At 37.0% G+C, this 24,630-nt stretch overlaps 2 long non-coding RNA genes across 36 annotated transcripts; one reads left to right on the top strand and one right to left on the bottom strand.

Annotated features, from left to right (window-relative positions):
* Positions 1–283: 283 nt before the first annotated feature.
* On the bottom strand, positions 284–24,410 carry LOC308059828. Of its 35 annotated transcripts, none has more exons than XR_013926435.1 (19): positions 24,016–24,406; positions 22,572–23,484; positions 20,350–20,772; positions 18,878–19,565; positions 16,385–16,649; positions 15,994–16,076; positions 13,759–13,967; positions 11,923–12,024; positions 10,800–11,080; positions 8,471–8,805; positions 7,838–8,281; positions 7,294–7,549; positions 6,280–6,520; positions 5,727–6,225; positions 4,481–4,892; positions 3,387–3,712; positions 2,765–3,099; positions 1,843–2,495; positions 849–1,036 (listed from the first exon to the last, which is right to left on the bottom strand). It is a non-coding gene; the product is annotated as an uncharacterized lncRNA (long non-coding RNA). The 35 variants fall into 35 exon arrangements; XR_013926443.1 differs by having other exon boundaries at positions 13,759–13,991; positions 16,002–16,076; XR_013926444.1 differs by having other exon boundaries at positions 13,794–13,991; positions 16,002–16,076.
* LOC308059830 lies at positions 772–2,218 on the top strand. Its single transcript, XR_013926454.1, has 3 exons — positions 772–865; positions 1,420–1,545; positions 2,149–2,218. It is a non-coding gene; the product is annotated as an uncharacterized lncRNA (long non-coding RNA).
* Positions 24,411–24,630: the final 220 nt, after the last annotated feature.

The raw sequence follows: 24,630 nt of genomic DNA, 5'->3' as shown, positions 1-24,630 counted from the left end.
TACCCGTGAGACATTTTTTACCCGTGAGACTATTTTACCCGTTAGAGTTTTTACCCATGAGATTTCTTTACCCGTCAGACTTTTTTGACTCCTCAGGCTTTTTTTCCCGTGAGACATTTTTTACCTATGGGACTTTTAACCTCTGAGATTTTGTTTTTTTACCCGTCAGATGTTATTTTACCCGTGAGACTTTTTTTACCTGTGAGACTTTTTTTACCCATGAGACTTTTTACCCATGAGAATTTTTCCACCTCTGAGAGTTTTTTTACCCGTAAGACTTCTCTAACCATGAGACTTTTTTTACACGCGAGAATTTTTAAACGTGAGATTTATTTTACCCGTGAGACATTTTTTACCTGTGAGACTATTTTACCCGTTAGAGTTTTTACCCATGAGATTTCTTTACCCGTCAGACTTTTTTGACTCCTCAGGCTTTTTTTCCTGTGAGACATTTTTTCCCTATGGGACTTTTAACCTCTGAGACTTTGTTTTTTTACCCGTCAGATGTTTTTTTACCCATGAGACTTTTTTTACCTGTGAGACTTTTTACCCATGACTTCTTTTACCCGTGAGACTTTTTTTACCTGTGAGACTTTTTTTACCCTTGAGGCTTTTTACCCATGAGAATTTTTACCCGTGAGACTATTTTTACCTCTGAGACTTTTCACCCATGAGACTTTTAACCATGAGAGTTTTTTTACCTGTGTGACTTTCTACCCATGAGAATTTTTCCACCTCTGAGAGTTTTTTTACCCGTAAGACTTCTCTAACCATGAAACTTTTTTTACACGCGAGAATTTTTAAACGTGAGATTTATTTTACCCGTGAGACATTTTTTACCTGTGAGACTATTTTACCCGTTAGAGTTTTTACCCATGAGATTTCTTTACCTGTCAGACTTTTTTGACTCATCAGGCTTTTTTTCCCGTGAGACATTTTTTCCCTATGGGACTTTTAACCTCTGAGACTTTGTTTTTTTACCCGTCAGATGTTATTTTACCCATGAGACTTTTTTTACCTGTGAGACTTTTTTTACCTGAGACTTCTTACGCGTGATAATTTTTCTACCCGTGAGACTTTTTTAACCCGTGAGACTTTTTACCCGAGACATTTTTCCCCATGAGACTTTTTACTCTTGAGACTTTTTTTACCCATGAGACTTTTTTTCCTTGTGATACTACTGTCCCGTGAACTTTTGTGACCCCTGAGACTTTTCTTACCGTGAGACTTTTTTTACCCAAGAGACTTTTTTTACCTGTGTGACTTTTTACCTATGAGAATTTTTCCACCTCTGAGAGATTTTTTACCCGTAAGACTTCTCTAACCATGAGACTTTTTTTTACACGCGAGTATTTATAAACGTGAGATTTATTTTACCCGTGAGACATTTTTTACCTTTGAGACTATTTTACCCGTTAGAGTTTTTACCCATGAGATTTCTTTACCCGTCAGACTTTTTTGACTCCTCAGGCTTTTTTTCCCGTGAGACATTTTTTACTTATGGGACTTTTAACCTCTGAGACTTTGGTTTTTTACCCGTCAGATGTTTTTTTACCCGAGAGACTTTTTTTACCTGTGAGACTTTTTACCCATGACTTCTTTTACCCGTGAGACTTTTTTTACCTGTGAGACTTTATTTTACCTGTCAGAATTCTTTTTACACGACAGATATTTTTACCATGAAAATATTTACCCGTCAGACTTTTTACCCGGGAGACTTTTTTTACCCATGATAAATTATACCCTTGAGGATTTTTACCCATGAGAATTTTTACCCGTGAGACTATTTTTACCTCTGAGACTTTTCACCCATGAGACTTTTAACTATGAGACTTTTTTTACCTGTGAGACTTTTTACCCATGAGAATTTTTCCACCTCTGAGAGTTTTTTTACCCGTAAGACTTCTCTAACCATGAGACTTTTTTTACACGCGAGAATTTTTAAACGTGAGATTTATTTTACCCGTGAGACATTTTTTACCTGTGAGACTATTTTACCCTTTAGAGTTTTTACCCATGAGATTTCTTTACCCGTCAGACTTTTTTGACTCCTCAGGCTTTTTTTCCCGTGAGACATTTTTTACCTATGGGACTTTTAACCTCTGAGACTTTGGTTTTTTACCCGTCAGATGTTATTTTACCCGTGAGACTTTTTTTACCTGTGAGACTTTTTTTACCTGTGAGACTTTTTACCCATGAGAATTTTTCCACCTCTGAGAGATTTTTTACCCGTAAGACTTCTCTAACCATGAGACTTTTTTTTACACGCGAGTATTTGTAAACGTGAGATTTATTTTACCCGTGAGACATTTTTTACCTTTGAGACTATTTTACCCGTTAGAGTTTTTACCCATGAGATTTCTTTACCCGTCAGACTTTTTTGACTCCTCAGGCTTTTTTTCCCGTGAGACATTTTTTACCTATGGGACTTTCAACCTCTGAGACTTTGTTTTTTTACCCGTCAGATGTTTTTTTACCCGTGAGACTTTTTTTACCTGTGAGACTTTTTACCCATGACTTCTTTTACCCGTGAGACTTTTTTTACCTGTGAGACTTTATTTTACCTGTCAGAATTCTTTTTACACGACAGATATTTTTACCATGAAAATATTTACCCGTCAGACTTTTTACCCGGGAGACTTTTTTTACCCATGATAATTTATACCCTTGAGGTTTTTTACCCATGAGAATTTTTACCCGTGAGAGTATTTTTACCTGTGAGACTTTTCACCCATGAGACTTTTAACTATGAGACTTTTTTTACCTGTGAGACTTTTTACCCATGAGAATTTTTCCACCTCTGAGAGTTTTTTTACCCGTAAGACTTCTCTAACCATGAGACTTTTTTTACACGCGAGAATTTTTAAACGTGAGATTTATTTTACCCGTGAGACATTTTTTACCTGTGAGACTATTTTACCCGTTAGAGATTTTACCCATGAGATTTCTTTACCCGTCAGACTTTTTTGACTCCTCAGGCTTTTTTTCCCGTGAGACATTTTTTCCCTATGGGACTTTTAACCTCTGAGACTTTGTTTTTTTACCCGTCAGATGTTATTTTACCCGTGAGACTTTTTTTACCTGTGAGACTTTTTTTACCTGTGAGACTTTTTACCCATGACTTCTTTTACCCGTGAGACTTTTTTCACCCGTGAGACTTTTTTTACCTGTGAGACTTTATTTTACCTGTCAGAATTCTTTTTACACGACAGATATTTTTACCATGAAAATATTTTTCCGTCAGACTTTTTACCCGGGAGACTTTTTTTACCCATGATAATTTATACCCTTGAGGCTTTTTACCCATGAGAATTTTTACCCGTGAGAGTATTTTTACCTGTGAGACTTTTCACCCATGAGACTTTTAACTATGAGACTTTTTTTACCTGTGAGACTTTTTACCCATGAGAATTTTTCCACCTCTGAGAGTTTCTTTACCCGTAAGACTTCTCTAACCATGAGACTTTTTTTACACGCGAGAATTTTTAAACGTGAGATTTATTTTACCCGTGAGACATTTTTTACCTGTGAGACTATTTTACCCGTTAGAGTTTTTACCCATGAGATTTCTTTACCCGTCAGACTTTTTTGACTCATCAGGCTTTTTTTCCCGTGAGACATTGTTTACCTATGGGACTTTTAACCTCTGAGACTTTGTTTTTTTACCCGTCAGATGTTTTTTTACCCATGAGACTTTTTTTTACCCATGAGACTTTTTTTACCTGAGACTTCTTACGCGTGATAATTTTTCTACCCGTGAGACTTTTTTAACCCGTGAGACTTTTTACCCGAGACATTTTTCCCCATGAGACTTTTTACTCTTGAGACTTTTTTTACCCATGAGATTTTTTTTCCTTGTGATACTACTGTCCCGTGAACTTTTGTGACCCCTGAGACTTTACTTACCGTGAGATTTTTTTTACCCAAGAGACTTTCTTTACCTGTGTGACTTTTTACCCATAAGAATTTTTCCACCTCTGAGAGATTTTTTACCCGTAAGACTTCTCTAACCATGAGACTTTTTTTTACACGCGAGTATTTATAAACGTGAGATTTATTTTACCCGTGAGACATTTTTTACCTGTGAGACTATTTTACCCGTTAGAGTTTTTACCCATGAGATTTCTTTACCCGTCAGACTTTTTTGACTCCTCAGGCTTTTTTTCCCGTGAGACATTTTTTACCTATGGGACTTTTAACCTCTGAGACTTTTTACCCGTCAGATGTTTTATAACCCGTGAGACTTTTTTTACCTGTGAGACTTTTTTTGCCTGTGAGACTTTTTTTACACGTCAGACTTCTTTTACACGTCAGATATTTTTACCATGAAAATATTTTTCCGTCAGACTTTTTACCCGGGAGACTTTTTTTTACCTATGATAATTTATACCCTTGAGGCTTTTTACCCATGAGAATTTTTACCCGTGAGACTATTTTTACCTCTGAGACTTTTCACCCATGAGACTTTTAACTATGAGACTTTTTTTACCTGTGAGACTTTTTACCCATGAGAATTTTTCCACCTCTGAGAGTTTTTTTACCCGTAAGACTTCTCTAACCATGAGACTTTTTTTACACGCGAGAATTTTTAAACGTGAGATTTATTTTACCCGTGAGACATTTTTTACCTGTGAGACTATTTTACCCGTTAGAGTTTTTACCCATGAGATTTCTTTACCCGTCAGACTTTTTTGACTCCTCAGGCTTTTTTTCCCGTGAGACATTTTTTCCCTATGGGACTTTTAACCTCTGAGACTTTGTTTTTTTACCCGTCAGATGTTATTTTACCCGTGAGACTTTTTTTACCTGTGAGACTTTTTTTACCTGTGAGACTTTTTACCCATGACTTCTTTTACCCGTGAGACTTTTTTCACCCGTGAGACTTTTTTTACCTGTGAGACTTTATTTTACCTGTCAGAATTCTTTTTACACGACAGATATTTTTACCATGAAAATATTTTTCCGTCAGACTTTTTACCCGGGAGACTTTTTTTACCCATGATAATTTATACCCTTGAGGCTTTTTACCCATGAGAATTTTTACCCGTGAGAGTATTTTTACCTGTGAGACTTTTCACCCATGAGACTTTTAACTATGAGACTTTTTTTACCTGTGAGACTTTTTACCCATGAGAATTTTTCCACCTCTGAGAGTTTCTTTACCCGTAAGACTTCTCTAACCATGAGACTTTTTTTACACGCCAGTATTTTTAAACGTGAGATTTGTTTTACCCGTGAGACATTTTTTACCTGTGAGATTATTTTACCCGTTAGAGTTTTTACCCATGAGATTTCTTTACCCGACAGACTTTTTTGACTCATCAGGCTTATTTTCCCGTGAGACATTTTTTACCTATGGGACTTTTACCCTCTGAGACTTTGTTTTTTTACCCGTCAGATGTTTTTTTACCCGTGAGACTTTTTTTACCTGTGAGACTTATTTTACCCCTGAGACTTATTTTACCTGTGAGACTTTTTTTACCCATGAGACTTATTTTACCCCTGAGACTTATTTTACCCATGAGACTTTTCTTACCCATGAGACTTATTTTACCCCTGAGACTTTTTACCTGCGGGAATTTTTTACCCATGAGACTTTTTCTACCTGTGACACTTTTCTACCTGCTAGACTTTTTACCCAAATCTTTTTTTACCTCTGAGACTTTTTTTAACTGTGAGACTTTTTTTACCTGTGAGACATTTTTTACCCATGAGACTTATTTTACCCCTGAGACTTTTTTTACCCCTGAGACTTATTTTACCCCTGAGACTTTTTACCTGCGGGAATTTTTTACCCATGAGACTTTTTCTACCTGTGAGACTTTTCTACCTGCTAGACTTTTTACCCGAATCTTTTTTTACCTCTGAGACTGTTTTTACCTGTGAGACTTTTTTTACCTGGGAGACTTTTTTTACCCATGACTTTTTTTACCCGTCAGACTTTTTTCCCGTGGGACATTTTTTACCTATGGGACTTTTTACCTCTGAGACTTTTTACCCGTCAGATGTTTTTTAACCTGTGAGACTTTTTTTACCTGTGAGACTTATTTTACCCCTGAGACTTATTTTACCCCTGAGACTTATTTTACCCCTGAGACTTTTTACCTGCGGGAATTTTTTACCCATGAGACTTTTTCTACCTGTGAGACTTTTCTACCTGCTAGACTTTTTACCCGAATCTTTTTTTACCTCTGAGACTGTTTCTACCTGTGAGACTTTTTTTACCTGTGAGACATTTTTTACCCATGAGACTTTTTTTACCTGTGACACTTTTTTTACCCATGACTTTTTTTACCCGTCAGACTTTTTTCCCGTGAGACATTTTTTACCTATGGGACTTTTTACCTCTGAGACTTTTTACCCGTCAAATGTTTTTTAACCCGCGAGACTTTTTTTACCCGTGAGACTTTTTTTACCTGTGAGACTTTTTTTACCCCTGAGACTTATTTTACCCTTGAGACTTTTTACCTGCGGGAATTTTTTACCCATGAGACTTTTTCTACCTGTGAGACTTTTCTACCTGCTAGACTTTTTACCCAAATCTTTTTTTACCTCTGAGACTTTTTACCCGTCAGATGTTTTTTAACCCGTGAGACTTTTTTTACCTCTGAGACTTTTTTTACCTGTGACACTTTTTATGCCCCTGAGACTTATTTTACCCTTGAGACTTTTTACCTGCGGGAATTTTTTACCCATGAGACTTTTTCTACCTGTGAGAATTTTCTACCTGCTAGACTTTTTACCCGAATCTTTTTTTACCTCTGAGACTTTTTTTACCTGTGACACTTTTTTTACCCATGACTTTTTTTACCCGTCAGACTTTTTTACCGTGAGACATTTTTTCCTATGGGACTTTTTACCTCTGAGACTTTTTACCCGTCAGATGTTTTTTAACCCGTGAGACTTTTTTTAACTGTGAGACTTATTTTACCCCTGAGACTTATTTCACCCCTGAGACTTTTTACCTGCGGGAATTTTTTACCCATGAGACTTTTTCTAGCTGTGAGACTTTTCTACCTGCTAGACTTTTTACCCGAATCTTTTTTTACCTCTGAGACTTTTTCTACCTGTGACACTTTTCTACCTGCTAGACTTTTTACCCGAATCTTTTTTTACCTCTGAGACTTTTTTTACCCGTGAGACTTTTTTCACCCGTGAGACTTTTTTCACCCGTGAGACTTTTTTTAACTTTGAGACTTATTTTACCCCTGAGACTTATTTCACCCCTGAGACTTTTTACCTGCGGGAATTTGTTACCCATGAGGCTTTTTTCTACCTGTGAGACTTTTCTACCTGCCTGACTTTTTACCCGAATCTTTTTTTACCTCTGAGACTTTTTTTACCTGTGAGACTTTTTTTACCCATGACTTTTTTTACCCGTCAGACTTTTTTCCCGTGGGACATTTTTTACCTATGGGACTTTTTACCTCTGAGACTTTTTACCCGTCAGATGTTTTTTACCCGTGAGACTTTTTTTACCTGTGAGACTTATTTTACCCCTGAGACTTATTTTACCCCTGAGACTTATTTCACCCCTGAGACTTTTTACCTGCGGGAATATTTACCCATGAGACTTTTTCTACCTGTGAGAATTTTCTACCTGCTAGACTTTTTACCCGAATCTTTTTTTACCTCTGAGACTGTTTTTACCTGTGACACTTTTTTTACCCATGACTTTTTTTACCCGTCAGACTTCTTTACCGTGAGACATTTTTTCCTATGGGACTTTTTACCTCGGAGAATTTTACCTCTCTGATGTTTTTTAACCCGTGAGACTTTTTTTAACTGTGAGACTTATTTTACCCCTGAGACTTATTTCACCCCTGAGACTTTTTACCTGCGGGAATTTTTTACCCATGAGACTTTTTCTACCTGTGAGACTTTTCTACCTGCTAGACTTTTTACCCGAATCTTTTTTTACCTCTGAGACTTTTTTTACCTGTGAGACTTTTTTTACCCATGACTTTCTTTACCCGTCAGACTTTTTTCCCGTGAGACATTTTTTACCTATGGGACTTTTTACCTCTGAGACTTTTTACCTCTCTGATGTTTTTTAACCCGTGAGACTTTTTTTACCTGTGAGACTTTTTTTACCCCTGAGACTTATTTCACCCCTGAGACTTTTTACCTGCGGGAATTTTTTACCCATGAGACTTTTTCTACCTGTGAGACTTTTCTACCTGCTAGACTTTTTACCCGAATCTTTTTTTACCTCTGAGACTTTTTCTACCTGTGAGACTTTTCTACCTGCTAGACTTTTTACCCGAATCTTTTTTTACCTCTGAGACTTTTTTTACCCGTGAGACTTTTTTCAACCGTGAGACTTTTTTTAACTTTGAGACTTATTTTACCCCTGAGACTTATTTCACCCCTGAGACTTTTTACCTGCGGGAATTTTTTACCCATGAGGCTCTTTTCTACCTGTGAGACTTTTCTACCTGCTAGACTTTTTACCCGAATCTTTTTTTACCTCTGAGACTTTTTTTACCTGTGAGACTTTTTTTACCCATGACTTTTTTTACCCGTCAGACTTTTTTCCCGTGGGACATTTTTTACCTATGGGACCTTTTACCACTGAGACTTTTTACCCGTCAGATGTTTTTTAACCCGTGAGACTTTTTTTACCTGTGAGACTTATTTTACCCCTGAGACTTATTTTACCCCTGAGACTTATTTCACCCCTGAGACTTTTTGACTGCGGGAATTTTTTACCCATGAGGCTTTTTCTACCTGTGAGACTTTTCTACCTGCTAGACTTTTTACCCGAATCTTTTTTTACCTCTGAGACTTTTTTTACCTGTGAGACTTTTTTACCCATGACTTTCTTTACCCGTCAGACTTTTTTCCCGTGAGACATTTTTTTACCTATGGGACTTTTTGCCTCTGAGACTTTTTACCCGTCAGATGTTTTTTAACCCGTGAGACTTTTTTTAACTGTGAGACTTATTTTACCCCTGAGACTTATTTTACGCCTGAGACTTTTTACCTGCGGGAATTTTTTACCCATGAGACTTTTTCTACCTGTGAGACTTTTCTACCTGCTAGACTTTTTACCCGAATCTTTTTTTACCTCTGAGAATTTTTCTACCTGTGACACTTTTCTACCTGCTAGACTTTTTACCCGAATCTTTTTTTACCTGTGAGACTTTTTTTACCTGTGAGACTTTTTTTACCTGTGAGACATTTTTTACCCATGAGACTTATTTTACCCCTGAGACTTTTTTTACCCATGAGACTTATTTTACCCCTGAGAATTTTTACCTGCAGGAATTTTTTACCCATGAGACTTTTTCTACCTGTGAGACTTTTCTACCTGCTAGACTTTTTACCCGAATCTTTTTTTACCTCTGAGACTTTTTTTACCTGTGAGACTTTTTTTACCTGTGAGACATTTTTTACCCATGAGACTTATTTTACCCCTGAGACTTTTTTTACCCATGAGACTTTTTTTACCCATGAGACTTATTTTACTCCTGAGACTTTTTACCTGCGGGAATTTTTTACTCATGAGACTTTTTCTACCTGTGAGACTTTTCTACCTGCTAGACTTTTTACCCGAATCTTTTTTTCTACCTGCTAGACTTTTTTTACCTGTGAGACTTTTTTCACCCGTGAGACTTTTTTTACCCGTCAGACTTTTTTCACGTGAGACATTTTTTACCTATGGGACTTTTTACCTCTGAGACTTTTTACCCGTCAGATGTGTTTTAACCCGTGAGACTTTTTTTACCTGTGAGACTTATTTTACCCCTGAGACTTATTTTACCACCGAGACTTTTTACCTGCGGGAATTTTTTACCCATGAGACTTTTTCTACCTGTGAGACTTTTCTACCTGCTAGACTTTTTACCCGAATCTTTTTTTACCTCTGAGACTTTTTTTACCTGTGAGACTTTTTTTACCTGTGAGACATTTTTTACCCATGAGACTTATTTTACCCCTGAGACTTATTTTACCCCTGAGACTTTTTACCTGCGGGAATTTTTTACCCATGAGTCTTTTTCTACCTGTGCGACTTTTCTACCTGCTAGACTTTTTCCCGAATCTTTTTTTACCTCTGAGACTTTTTTTACCCATGACTTTTTTTTTCGCGTCAGACTTTTTTCACGTGAGACATTTTTTACATATGGGACTTTTTACCTCTGAGACTTTTTACCCGTCAGATATTTTTTAACCTGTGAGACTTTTTTTACCTGTGAGACTTATTTTACCCCTGAGACTTATTTTACCCCTGAGATTTTTACATGCGGGAATTTTTACCCATGATACTTTTTCTACCTGTGAGACTTTTCTACCTGCTAGACTTTTTACCCGAATCTTTTTTTACCTCTGAGACTTCTATTACCTGTGAGACTTTTTTTACCTGTGACACATTTTTTACCCGTGAGACTTATTTTACCCCTGAGACTTATTTTACCCCTGAGATTTTTACCTGCGGGAATTTTTTACCCATGAGACTTTTTCTACCTGTGACACTTTTCTACCTGCTAGACTTTTTACCCGAATCTTTTTTTACCTGTGAGCCTTTTTTACCCATGACTTTTTTTACCCATCAGACTTTTTTCACGTGAGACATTTTTTACATATGGGACTTTTTACCCGTCAGATGCTTTTTGACCCATGAGACTTTTTTTACCTGTGAGACTTATTTTACCCCTGAGACTTATTTTACCCCTGAGACTTTTTACCTGCGGGAATTTTTTACCCATGAGACTTTTTCTACCTGTGCGACTTTTCTACCTGCTAGACTTTTTACCCGAATCTTTTTTTACCTCTGAGACTTTTTTTAACTGTGAGACTTTTTTTACCCATGACTTTTTTTACCCGTCAGACTTTTTTCCCGTGAGACATTTTTTACCTATGGGACTTTTTACCTCTGGGACTTTTTACCCATCAGATGTTTTTTAACCCGTGAGACTTTTATTACCCCTGAGACTTATTTTACCCCTGAGACTTATTTTACCTGTGAGACTTATTTTACCCTGAGACATTTTGCCTGCGGGAATTTTTTACCCATGAGACTTTTTCTACCTGTGAGACTTTTCTACCTGCTAGACTTTTTACCCGAATCTTTTTTTACCTGTGAGCCTTTTTTTAACTGTGAGACTTTTTTTACCCATGACTTTTTTTACCCGTCAGACTTTTTTCACGTGAGACTTTTTTTACCTATGGGACTTTTTACCTCTGAGACTTTTTACCCGTCAGATGTTTTTTAACCCTTGAGACTTTTTTTACCTCTGAGACTTTTTTTAACCTCTGAGACTTATTTTACCCCAGAAACTTTTTTTACCCATGAGACTTTTTTTACCCATGACTTTTTTTACCCGTCAGACTTTTTTCACGTGAGACATTTTTTACCTATGGGACTTTTTACCTCTGAGACTTTTTACCCGTCAGATGTTTTATAACCCGTGAGACTTTTTTTAACTTTGAGACTTTTTTTACCCCTGAGACTTATTTCACCCCTGAGACTTTTTACCTGCGGGAATTTTTTACCCATGAGGCTTTTTTCTAGCTGTGAGACTTTTCTACCTGCTAGACTTTTTACCCGAATCTTTTTTTACCCATGAGACTTTTTTTACCTGTGAGACTTTTTTTACCCATGACTTTTTTTACCCGTCAGACTTTTTTCCCGTGGGACATTTTTTACCTATGGGACTTTTTACCTCTGAGACTTTTTACCCGTCAGATGTTTTTTTACCTGTGAGACTTTTTTTACCTGTGAGACTTATTTTACCCCTGAGACTTATTTTACCCCTGAGACTTTTTACCTGCGGGAATTTGTTACCCATGAGACCTTTTCTACCTGTGAGACTTTTCTACCTGCTAGACTTTTTACCCGAATCTTTTTTTACCTCTGAGACTTTTTCTACCTGTGACACTTTTCTACCTGCTAGACTTTTTACCCAAATCTTTTTTTACCTCTGAGACTTTTTTTACCTGTGAGACTTTTTTTACCCATGACTTTTTTTACCCGTCAGACTTTTTTCCCGTGAGACATTTTTTACCTATGGGACTTTTTACCTCTGAGACTTCTAACCCATCAGATGTTTTTTAACCCGTGAGACTTTTTTTACCCCTGAGACTTATTTTAGCCCTGAGACTTATTTTACCCCTGAGACTTTTTACCTGCGGGAATTTTTTACCCATGAGACTTTTTCTACCTGTGAGACTTTTCTACCTGCTAGACTTTTTACCCGAATCTTTTTTTACCTCTGAGACTTTTTTTACCTGTGAGACTTTTTTTACCTGTGAGACATTTTTTACCCATGAGACTTATTTTACCCCTGAGACTTTTTTTACCCATGAGACTTTTTTTACCCATGAGACTTATTTTACTCCTGAGACTTTTTACCTGCGGGAATTTTTTACTCATGAGACTTTTTCTACCTGTGAGACTTTTCTACCTGCTAGACTTTTTACCCGAATCTTTTTTTCTACCTGCTAGACTTTTTTTACCTGTGAGACTTTTTTCACCCGTGAGACTTTTTTTACCCGTCAGACTTTTTTCACGTGAGACATTTTTTACCTATGGGACTTTTTACCTCTGAGACTTTTTACCCGTCAGATGTGTTTTAACCCGTGAGACTTTTTTTACCTGTGAGACTTATTTTACCCCTGAGACTTATTTTACCACCGAGACTTTTTACCTGCGGGAATTTTTTACCCATGAGACTTTTTCTACCTGTGAGACTTTTCTACCTGCTAGACTTTTTACCCGAATCTTTTTTTACCTCTGAGACTTTTTTTACCTGTGAGACTTTTTTTACCTGTGAGACATTTTTTACCCATGAGACTTATTTTACCCCTGAGACTTATTTTACCCCTGAGACTTTTTACCTGCGGGAATTTTTTACCCATGAGTCTTTTTCTACCTGTGCGACTTTTCTACCTGCTAGACTTTTTCCCGAATCTTTTTTTACCTCTGAGACTTTTTTTACCCATGACTTTTTTTTTCGCGTCAGACTTTTTTCACGTGAGACATTTTTTACATATGGGACTTTTTACCTCTGAGACTTTTTACCCGTCAGATATTTTTTAACCTGTGAGACTTTTTTTACCTGTGAGACTTATTTTACCCCTGAGACTTATTTTACCCCTGAGATTTTTACATGCGGGAATTTTTACCCATGATACTTTTTCTACCTGTGAGACTTTTCTACCTGCTAGACTTTTTACCCGAATCTTTTTTTACCTCTGAGACTTCTATTACCTGTGAGACTTTTTTTACCTGTGACACATTTTTTACCCGTGAGACTTATTTTACCCCTGAGACTTATTTTACCCCTGAGATTTTTACCTGCGGGAATTTTTTACCCATGAGACTTTTTCTACCTGTGACACTTTTCTACCTGCTAGACTTTTTACCCGAATCTTTTTTTACCTGTGAGCCTTTTTTACCCATGACTTTTTTTACCCATCAGACTTTTTTCACGTGAGACATTTTTTACATATGGGACTTTTTACCTCTGAGACTTTTTACCCGTCAGATGCTTTTTGACCCATGAGACTTTTTTTACCTGTGAGACTTATTTTACCCCTGAGACTTATTTTACCCCTGAGACTTTTTACCTGCGGGAATTTTTTACCCATGAGACTTTTTCTACCTGTGCGACTTTTCTACCTGCTAGACTTTTTACCCGAATCTTTTTTTACCTGTGAGCCTTTTTTTAACTGTGAGACTTTTTTTACCCATGACTTTTTTTACCCGTCAGACTTTTTTCACGTGAGACTTTTTTTACCTATGGGACTTTTTACCTCTGAGACTTTTTACCCGTCAGATGTTTTTTAACCCGTGAGACTTTTTTTACCTGTGAGACTTATTTTACCCCTGAGACTTATTTTACCCCTGAGACTTATTTCACCCCTGAGACTTTTTGACTGCGGGAATTTTTTACCCATGAGGCTTTTTCTACCTGTGAGACTTTTCTACCTGCTAGACTTTTTACCCGAATCTTTTTTTACCTCTGAGACTTTTTTTACCTGTGAGACTTTTTTACCCATGACTTTCTTTACCCGTCAGACTTTTTTCCCGTGAGACATTTTTTTACCTATGGGACTTTTTGCCTCTGAGACTTTTTACCCGTCAGATGTTTTTTAACCCGTGAGACTTTTTTTAACTGTGAGACTTATTTTACCCCTGAGACTTATTTTACGCCTGAGACTTTTTACCTGCGGGAATTTTTTACCCATGAGACTTTTTCTACCTGTGAGACTTTTCTACCTGCTAGACTTTTTACCCGAATCTTTTTTTACCTCTGAGAATTTTTCTACCTGTGACACTTTTCTACCTGCTAGACTTTTTACCCGAATCTTTTTTTACCTGTGAGACTTTTTTTACCTGTGAGACTTTTTTTACCTGTGAGACATTTTTTACCCATGAGACTTATTTTACCCCTGAGACTTTTTTTACCCATGAGACTTATTTTACCCCTGAGAATTTTTACCTGCAGGAATTTTTTACCCATGAGACTTTTTCTACCTGTGAGACTTTTCTACCTGCTAGACTTTTTACCCGAATCTTTTTTTACCTCTGAGACTTTTTTTACCTGTGAGACTTTTTTTACCTGTGAGACATTTTTTACCCATGAGACTTATTTTACCCCTGAGACTTTTTTTACCCATGAGACTTTTTTTACCCATGAGACTTATTTTACTCCTGAGACTTTTTACCTGCGGGAATTTTTTACTCATGAGACTTTTTCTACCTGTGAGACTTTTCTACCTGCTAGACTTTTTACCCGAATCTTTTTTTCTACCTGCTAGACTTTTTTTACCTGTGAGACTTTTTTCACCCGTGAGACTTTTTTTACCCGTCAGACTTTTTTCACGTGAGACATTTTTTACCTATGGGACTTTTTACCTCTGAGACTTTTTACCCGTCAGATGTGTTTTAACCCGTGAGACTTTTTTTACCTGTGAGACTTATTTTACCCCTGAGACTTATTTTACCACCGAGACTTTTTACCTGCGGGAATTTTTTACCCATGAGACTTTTTCTACCTGTGAGACTTTTCTACCTGCTAGACTTTTTACCCGAATCTTTTTTTACCTCTGAGACTTTTTTTACCTGTGAGACTTTTTTTACCTGTGACACATTTTTTACCCATGAGACTTATTTTACCCCTGAGACTTATTTTACCCCTGAGACTTTTTACCTGCGGGAATTTTTTACCCATGAGTCTTTTTCTACCTGTGCGACTTTTCTACCTGCTAGACTTTTTCCCGAATCTTTTTTTACCTCTGAGACTTTTTTTACCCATGACTTTTTTTTTCGCGTCAGACTTTTTTCACGTGAGACATTTTTTACATATGGGACTTTTTACCTCTGAGACTTTTTACCCGTCAGATATTTTTTAACCTGTGAGACTTTTTTTACCTGTGAGACTTATTTTACCCCTGAGACTTATTTTACCCCTGAGATTTTTACATGCGGGAATTTTTACCCATGATACTTTTTCTACCTGTGAGACTTTTCTACCTGCTAGACTTTTTACCCGAATCTTTTTTTACCTCTGAGACTTCTATTACCTGTGAGACTTTTTTTACCTGTGACACATTTTTTACCCGTGAGACTTATTTTACCCCTGAGACTTATTTTACCCCTGAGATTTTTACCTGCGGGAATTTTTTACCCATGAGACTTTTTCTACCTGTGACACTTTTCTACCTGCTAGACTTTTTACCCGAATCTTTTTTTACCTGTGAGCCTTTTTTACCCATGACTTTTTTTACCCATCAGACTTTTTTCACGTGAGACATTTTTTACATATGGGACTTTTTACCTCTGAGACTTTTTACCCGTCAGATGCTTTTTGACCCATGAGACTTTTTTTACCTGTGAGACTTATTTTACCCCTGAGACTTATTTTACCCCTGAGACTTTTTACCTGCGGGAATTTTTTACCCATGAGACTTTTTCTACCTGTGCGACTTTTCTACCTGCTAGACTTTTTACCCGAATCTTTTTTTACCTCTGAGACTTTTTTTAACTGTGAGACTTTTTTTACCCATGACTTTTTTTACCCGTCAGACTTTTTTCCCGTGAGACATTTTTTACCTATGGGACTTTTTACCTCTGGGACTTTTTACCCATCAGATGTTTTTTAACCCGTGAGACTTTTATTACCCCTGAGACTTATTTTACCCCTGAGACTTATTTTACCTGTGAGACTTATTTTACCCTGAGACATTTTGCCTGCGGGAATTTTTTACCCATGAGACTTTTTCTACCTGTGAGACTTTTCTACCTGCTAGACTTTTTACCCGAATCTTTTTTTACCTGTGAGCCTTTTTTTAACTGTGAGACTTTTTTTACCCATGACTTTTTTTACCCGTCAGACTTTTTTCACGTGAGACTTTTTTTACCTATGGGACTTTTTACCTCTGAGACTTTTTACCCGTCAGATGTTTTTTAACCCTTGAGACTTTTTTTACCTCTGAGACTTTTTTTAACCTCTGAGACTTATTTTACCCCAGAAACTTTTTTTACCCATGAGACTTTTTTTACCCATGACTTTTTTTACCCGTCAGACTTTTTTCACGTGAGACATTTTTTACCTATGGGACTTTTTACCTCTGAGACTTTTTACCCGTCAGATGTTTTATAACCCGTGAGACTTTTTTTAACTTTGAGACTTTTTTTACCCCTGAGACTTATTTCACCCCTGAGACTTTTTACCTGCGGGAATTTTTTACCCATGAGGCTTTTTTCTAGCTGTGAGACTTTTCTACCTGCTAGACTTTTTACCCGAATCTTTTTTTACCCATGAGACTTTTTTTACCTGTGAGACTTTTTTTACCCATGACTTTTTTTACCCGTCAGACTTTTTTCCCGTGGGACATTTTTTACCTATGGGACTTTTTACCTCTGAGACTTTTTACCCGTCAGATGTTTTTTTACCTGTGAGACTTTTTTTACCTGTGAGACTTATTTTACCCCTGAGACTTATTTTACCCCTGAGACTTTTTACCTGCGGGAATTTGTTACCCATGAGACCTTTTCTACCTGTGAGACTTTTCTACCTGCTAGACTTTTTACCCGAATCTTTTTTTACCTCTGAGACTTTTTCTACCTGTGACACTTTTCTACCTGCTAGACTTTTTACCCAAATCTTTTTTTACCTCTGAGACTTTTTTTACCTGTGAGACTTTTTTTACCCATGACTTTTTTTACCCGTCAGACTTTTTTCCCGTGAGACATTTTTTACCTATGGGACTTTTTACCTCTGAGACTTCTAACCCATCAGATGTTTTTTAACCCGTGAGACTTTTTTTACCCCTGAGACTTATTTTAGCCCTGAGACTTATTTTACCCCTGAGACTTTTTACCTGCGGGAATTTTTTACCCATGAGACTTTTTCTACCTGTGAGACTTTTCTACCTGCTAGACTTTTTACCCGAATCTTTTTTTACCTCTGAGACTTTTTTTACCTGTGAGACTTTTTTTACCTGTGAGACATTTTTTACCCATGAGACTTATTTTACCCCTGAGACTTTTTTTACCCATGAGACTTTTTTTACCCATGAGACTTATTTTACTCCTGAGACTTTTTACCTGCGGGAATTTTTTACTCATGAGACTTTTTCTACCTGTGAGACTTTTCTACCTGCTAGACTTTTTACCCGAATCTTTTTTTCTACCTGCTAGACTTTTTTTACCTGTGAGACTTTTTTCACCCGTGAGACTTTTTTTACCCGTCAGACTTTTTTCACGTGAGACATTTTTTACCTATGGGACTTTTTACCTCTGAGACTTTTTACCCGTCAGATGTGTTTTAACCCGTGAGACTTTTTTTACCTGTGAGACTTATTTTACCCCTGAGACTTATTTTACCACCGAGACTTTTTACCTGCGGGAATTTTTTACCCATGAGACTTTTTCTACCTGTGAGACTTTTCTACCTGCTAGACTTTTTACCCGAATCTTTTTTTACCTCTGAGACTTTTTTTACCTGTGAGACTTTTTTTACCTGTGAGACATTTTTTACCCATGAGACTTATTTTACCCCTGAGACTTATTTTACCCCTGAGACTTTTTACCTGCGGGAATTTTTTACCCATGAGTCTTTTTCTACCTGTGCGACTTTTCTACCTGCTAGACTTTTTCCCGAATCTTTTTTTACCTCTGAGACTTTTTTTACCCATGACTTTTTTTTTCGCGTCAGACTTTTTTCACGTGAGACATTTTTTACATATGGGACTTTTTACCTCTGAGACTTTTTACCCGTCAGATATTTTTTAACCTGTGAGACTTTTTTTACCTGTGAGACTTATTTTACCCCTGAGACTTATTTTACCCCTGAGATTTTTACATGCGGGAATTTTTACCCATGATACTTTTTCTACCTGTGAGACTTTTCTACCTGCTAGACTTTTTACCCGAATCTTTTTTTACCTCTGAGACTTCTATTACCTGTGAGACTTTTTTTACCTGTGACACATTTTTTACCCGTGAGACTTATTTTACCCCTGAGACTTATTTTACCCCTGAGATTTTTACCTGCGGGAATTTTTTACCCATGAGACTTTTTCTACCTGTGACACTTTTCTACCTGCTAGACTTTTTACCCGAATCTTTTTTTACCTGTGAGCCTTTTTTACCCATGACTTTTTTTACCCATCAGACTTTTTTCACGTGAGACATTTTTTACATATGGGACTTTTTACCTCTGAGACTTTTTACCCGTCAGATGCTTTTTGACCCATGAGACTTTTTTTACCTGTGAGACTTATTTTACCCCTGAGACTTATTTTACCCCTGAGACTTTTTACCTGCGGGAATTTTTTACCCATGAGACTTTTTCTACCTGTGCGACTTTTCTACCTGCTAGACTTTTTACCCGAATCTTTTTTTACCTCTGAGACTTTTTTTAACTGTGAGACTTTTTTTACCCATGACTTTTTTTACCCGTCAGACTTTTTTCCCGTGAGACATTTTTTACCTATGGGACTTTTTACCTCTGGGACTTTTTACCCGTCAGATGTTTTTTAACCCGTGAGACTTTTATTACCCCTGAGACTTATTTTACCCCTGAGACTTATTTTACCTGTGAGACTTATTTTACCCTGAGACATTTTGCCTGCGGGAATTTTTTACCCATGAGACTTTTTCTACCTGTGAGACTTTTCTACCTGCTAGACTTTTTACCCGAATCTTTTTTTACCTGTGAGCCTTTTTTTAACTGTGAGACTTTTTTTACCCATGACTTTTTTTACCCGTCAGACTTTTTTCACGTGAGACTTTTTTTACCTATGGGACTTTTTACCTCTGAGACTTTTTACCCGTCAGATGTTTTTTAACCCTTGAGACTTTTTTTACCTCTGAGACTTTTTTTAACCTCTGAGACTTATTTTACCCCAGAAACTTTTTTTACCCATGAGACTTTTTTTACCCATGACTTTTTTTACCCGTCAGACTTTTTTCACGTGAGACATTTTTTACCTATGGGACTTTTTACCTCTGAGACTTTTTACCCGTCAGATGTTTTTTTACCTGTGAGACTTTTTTTACCTGTGAGACTTATTTTACCCCTGAGACTTATTTTACCCCTGAGACTTTTTACCTGCGGGAATTTGTTACCCATGAGACCTTTTCTACCTGTGAGACTTTTCTACCTGCTAGACTTTTTACCCGAATCTTTTTTTACCTCTGAGACTTTTTCTACCTGTGACACTTTTCTACCTGCTAGACTTTTTACCCAAATCTTTTTTTACCTCTGAGACTTTTTTTACCTGTGAGACTTTTTTTACCCATGACTTTTTTTACCCGTCAGACTTTTTTCCCGTGAGACATTTTTTACCTATGGGACTTTTTACCTCTGAGACTTCTAACCCATCAGATGTTTTTTAACCCGTGAGACTTTTTTTACCCCTGAGACTTATTTTAGCCCTGAGACTTATTTTACCCCTGAGACTTTTTACCTGCGGGAATTTTTTACCCATGAGACTTTTTCTACCTGTGAGACTTTTCTACCTGCTAGACTTTTTACCCGAATCTTTTTTTACCTGTGAGACTTTTTTTACCTGTGACACATTTTTTACCCATGAGACTTATTTTACCCCTGAGACTTTTTACCTGCGGGAATTTTTTACCCATGAGTCTTTTTCTACCTGTGCGACTTTTCTACCTGCTAGACTTTTTCCCAAATCTTTTTTTACCTCTGAGACTTTTTTTACCCATGACTTTTTTTTTCGCGTCAGACTTTTTTCACGTGAGACATTTTTTACATATGGGACTTTTTACCTCTGACACTTTTCACCCGTCAGATATTTTTTAACCTGTGAGACTTTTTTTACCTGTGAGACTTATTTTACCCCTGAGACTTATTTTACCCCTGAGATTTTTACATGTGGGAATTTTTACCCATGAGACTTTTTCTACCTGTGAGACTTTTCTACCTGCTAGACTTTTTACCCGAATCTTTTTTTACCTCTGAGACTTCTATTACCTGTGAGACTTTTTTTACCTGTGACACATTTTTTACCCGTGAGACTTTTTTCCCGTGAGACATTTTTTACCTATGGGACTTTTTACCTCTGAGACTTCTAACCCATCAGATGTTTTTTAACCCGTGAGACTTTTTTTACCCCTGAGACTTATTTTAGCCCTGAGACTTATTTTACCCCTGAGACTTTTTACCTGCGGGAATTTTTTACCCATGAGGCTTTTTTCTAGCTGTGAGACTTTTCTACCTGCTAGACTTTTTACCCGAATCTTTTTTTACCTCTGAGACTTTTTTTACCTGTGAGACTTTTTTTACCCATGACTTTCTTTACCCGTCAGACTTTTTTCCCGTGAGACATTTTTTTACCTATGGGACTTTTTGCCTCTGAGACTTTTTACCCGTCAGATGTTTTTTAACCCGTGAGACTTTTTTTAACTGTGAGACTTATTTTACCCCTGAGACTTATTTTACGCCTGAGACTTTTTACCTGCGGGAATTTTTTACCCATGAGACTTTTTCTACCTGTGAGACTTTTCTACCTGCTAGACTTTTTACCCGAATCTTTTTTTACCTCTGAGAATTTTTCTACCTGTGACACTTTTCTACCTGCTAGACTTTTTGCCCGAATCTTTTTTTACCTCTGAGACTTTTTTTACCTGTGAGACTTTTTTTACCTGTGAGACATTTTTTACCCATGAGACTTATTTTACCCCTGAGACTTTTTTTACCCATGAGACTTATTTTACCCCTGAGAATTTTTACCTGCAGGAATTTTTTACCCATGAGACTTTTTCTACCTGTGAGACTTTTCTACCTGCTAGACTTTTTACCCGAATCTTTTTTTACCTCTGAGACTTTTTTTACCTGTGAGACTTTTTTTACCTGTGAGACATTTTTTACCCATGAGACTTATTTTACCCCTGAGACTTTTTTTACCCATGAGACTTTTTTTACCCATGAGACTTATTTTACTCCTGAGACTTTTTACCTGCGGGAATTTTTTACCCATGAGACTTTTTCTACCTGTGAGACTTTTCTACCTGCTAGACTTTTTACCCGAATCTTTTTTTCTACCTGCTAGACTTTTTTTACCTGTGAGACTTTTTTCACCCGTGAGACTTTTTTTACCCGTCAGACTTTTTTCACGTGAGACATTTTTTACCTATGGGACTTTTTACCTCTGAGACTTTTTACCCATCAGATGTTTTTTAACCCGTGAGACTTTTTTTACCTGTGAGACTTATTTTACCCCTGAGACTTATTTTACCACCGAGACTTTTTACCTGCGGGAATTTTTTACCCATGAGACTTTTTCTACCTGTGAGACTTTTCTACCTGCTAGACTTTTTACCCGAATCTTTTTTTACCTCTGAGACTTTTTTTACCTGTGAGACTTTTTTTACCTGTGACACATTTTTTACCCATGAGACTTATTTTACCCCTGAGACTTATTTTACCCCTGAGACTTTTTACCTGCGGGAATTTTTTACCCATGAGTCTTTTTCTACCTGTGCGACTTTTCTACCTGCTATACTTTTTCCCGAATATTTTTACCTCTGAGACTTTTTTTACCCATGACTTTTTTTTTCGCGTCAGACTTTTTTCACGTGAGACATTTTTTACATATGGGACTTTTTACCTCTGACACTTTTCACCCGTCAGATATTTTTTAACCTGTGAGACTTTTTTTACCTGTGAGACTTATTTTACCCCTGAGATTTTTACATGCGGGAATTTTTACCCATGAGACTTTTTCTACCTGTGAGACTTTTCTACCTGCTAGACTTTTTACCCGAATCTTTTTTTACCTCTGAGACTTCTATTACCTGTGAGACTTTTTTTACCTGTGACACATTTTTTACCCGTGAGACTTATTTTACCCCTGAGACTTATTTTACCCCTGAGATTTTTACCTGCGGGAATTTTTTACCCATGAGACTTTTTCTACCTGTGACACTTTTCTACCTGCTAGACTTTTTACCCGAATCTTTTTTTACCTGTGAGCCTTTTTTACCCATGACTTTTTTTACCCATCAGACTTTTTTCACGTGAGACATTTTTTACATATGGGACTTTTTACCTCTGAGACTTTTTACCCGTCAGATGCTTTTTAACCCATGAGACTTTTTTTACCTGTGAGACTTATTTTACCCCTGACACTTATTTTACCCCTGAGACTTATTTTACCCCTGAGACTTTTTACCTGCGGGAATTTTTTACCCATGAGACTTTTTCTACCTGTGAGACTTTTCTACCTGCTAGACTTTTTACCCGAATCTTTTTTTACCTCTGAGACTTTTTTTAACTGTGAGACTTTTTTTACCCATGACTTTTTTTACCCGTCAGACTTTTTTCCCGTGAGACATTTTTTACCTATGGGACTTTTTACCTCTGGGACTTTTTACCCGTCAGATGTTTTTTAACCCGTGAGACTTTTTTTACCTGTGAGACTTATTTTACCCCTGAGACTTATTTTACCTGTGAGACTTTTTGCCTGCGGGAATTTTTTACCCATGAGACTTTTTCTACCTGTGAGACTTTTCTACCTGCTAGACTTTTTACCCGAATCTTTTTTTACCTCTGAGACTGTTTTTACCTGTGAGACTTTTTTTACCCATGACTTTTTTTACCCGTCAGATTTTTTCACGTGAGACTTTTTTTACCTATGGGACTTTTTACCTCTGAGACTTTTTACCCGTCAGATGTTTTTTAACCCTTGAGACTTTTTTTACCTCTGAGACTTTTTTTAACCTCTGAGACTTATTTTACCCCAGAAACTTTTTTTACCCATGAGACTTTTTTTACCCATGACTTTTTTTACCCGTCAGACTTTTTTCCCGTGAGACATTTTTTACCTATGGGACTTTTTACCTCTGAGACTTTTTACCCGTCAGATGTTTTATAACCCGTGAGACTTTTTTTAACTTTGAGACTTTTTTTACCCCTGAGACTTATTTTACCCCTGAGACTTTTTACCTGCGGGAATTTTTTACCCATGAGGCTTTTTTCTAGCTGTGAGACTTTTCTACCTGCTAGACTTTTTACCCGAATCTTTTTTTACCTCTGAGACTTTTTTTACCCATGACTTTTTTTACTAGTCAGACTTTTTTCCCGTGGGACATTTTTTACCTATGGGACTTTTTACCTCTGAGACTTTTTACCCGTCAGATGTTTTTTTACCTGTGAGACTTTTTTTACCTGTGAGACTTATTTTACCCCTGAGACTTATTTTACCCCTGAGACTTTTTACCTGCGGGAATTTTTTACCCATGAGACCTTTTCTACCTGTGAGACTTTTCTACCTGCTAGACTTTTTACCCGAATCTTTTTTTACCTCTGAGACTTTTTCTACCTGTGACACTTTTCTACCTGCTAGACTTTTTACCCAAATCTTTTTTTACCTCTGAGACTTTTTTTACCTGTGAGACATTTTTTACCCATGAGACTTATTTTACCCCTGAGACTTTTTTTACCCATGAGACTTATTTTACCCCTGAGACTTTTTACCTGCGGGAATTTTTTACCCATGAGACTTTTTCTACCTGTGAGACTTTTCTACCTGCTAGACTTTTTACCCGAATCTTTTTTTACCTCTGAGACTGTTTTTACCTGTGAGACTTTTTTTACCCATGACTTTTTTTACCCGTCAGACTTTTTTTACCCGTGAGACATTTTTTACCTATGGGACTTTTTACCTCTGAGACTTTTTACCCGTCAGATGTTTTTTAACGCGTGAGACTTTTTTTACCTGTGAGACTTATTTTACCCCTGAGATTTTTTACCTGCGGGAATTTTTTACCCATGAGACTTTTTCTACCTGTGAGACTTTTCTACCTGCTAGACTTTTTACCCGAATCTTTTTTTAAATCTGAGACTTTTTTTACCTGTGAGACTTTTTTTACCCCTGACTTTTTTTACCCGTCAGACTTTTTTCCCGTGGGACATTTTTTACCTTTGGGACTTTTTGCCCCTGAGACTTTTTACCTGCGGGAATTTTTTACCCATGAGCCTTTTTTTACCTGTGAGACAATTTTTCACCCTCACACTCACACTCACACTCACAGTCACCCTCACACTCACCCTCACACTCACACCCACACTCACACTCACACTCACCCTCACACTCACCCTAACCCTAACCCTAACCCTCATAGTCACCATCACCCTCACGCTCACACTCACA

The sequence above is a fragment of the Falco punctatus genome, assembly GCF_963210335.1.
Source record: "Falco punctatus genome assembly, contig: scaffold_48, whole genome shotgun sequence".
Lineage (NCBI taxonomy): Eukaryota > Metazoa > Chordata > Aves > Falconiformes > Falconidae > Falco > Falco punctatus.
The sequence above is the reverse complement of the archived record's forward strand: the minus strand, read 5'-3'. Positions and strand labels throughout refer to the sequence as shown.